The sequence below is a fragment of the Etheostoma spectabile genome, chromosome 3 (genome assembly GCF_008692095.1).
Source record: "Etheostoma spectabile isolate EspeVRDwgs_2016 chromosome 3, UIUC_Espe_1.0, whole genome shotgun sequence".
Taxonomy (NCBI): domain Eukaryota; kingdom Metazoa; phylum Chordata; class Actinopteri; order Perciformes; family Percidae; genus Etheostoma; species Etheostoma spectabile.
The window spans coordinates 9,091,720-9,091,972 of NC_045735.1; positions in this window are offsets into that span (position 1 = coordinate 9,091,720).

The following is a 253-nucleotide window of genomic DNA, read 5'->3' on the forward strand; positions in this document are numbered from 1 at the left end:
GATTATTGTAACAGATTTCCTGAGGCTAAACATATTTGAGTAAATTACTACAGGTAGAAATTTGAGTCAGGGCAATACAGGTCAGCATGCCAATGTATTTCTATCTTCAAATTATATTAATACTCCCTATTTAGAATCTGACTATTCAGCTTTATTATTAAGATTCTAGTTTGTTTTCTTGTATAAATTATGTTTATAGTGCCGCTTTGCTTATCTGAGTAAGAAATTAAAGGTCCCATGGCATGAAAATTTC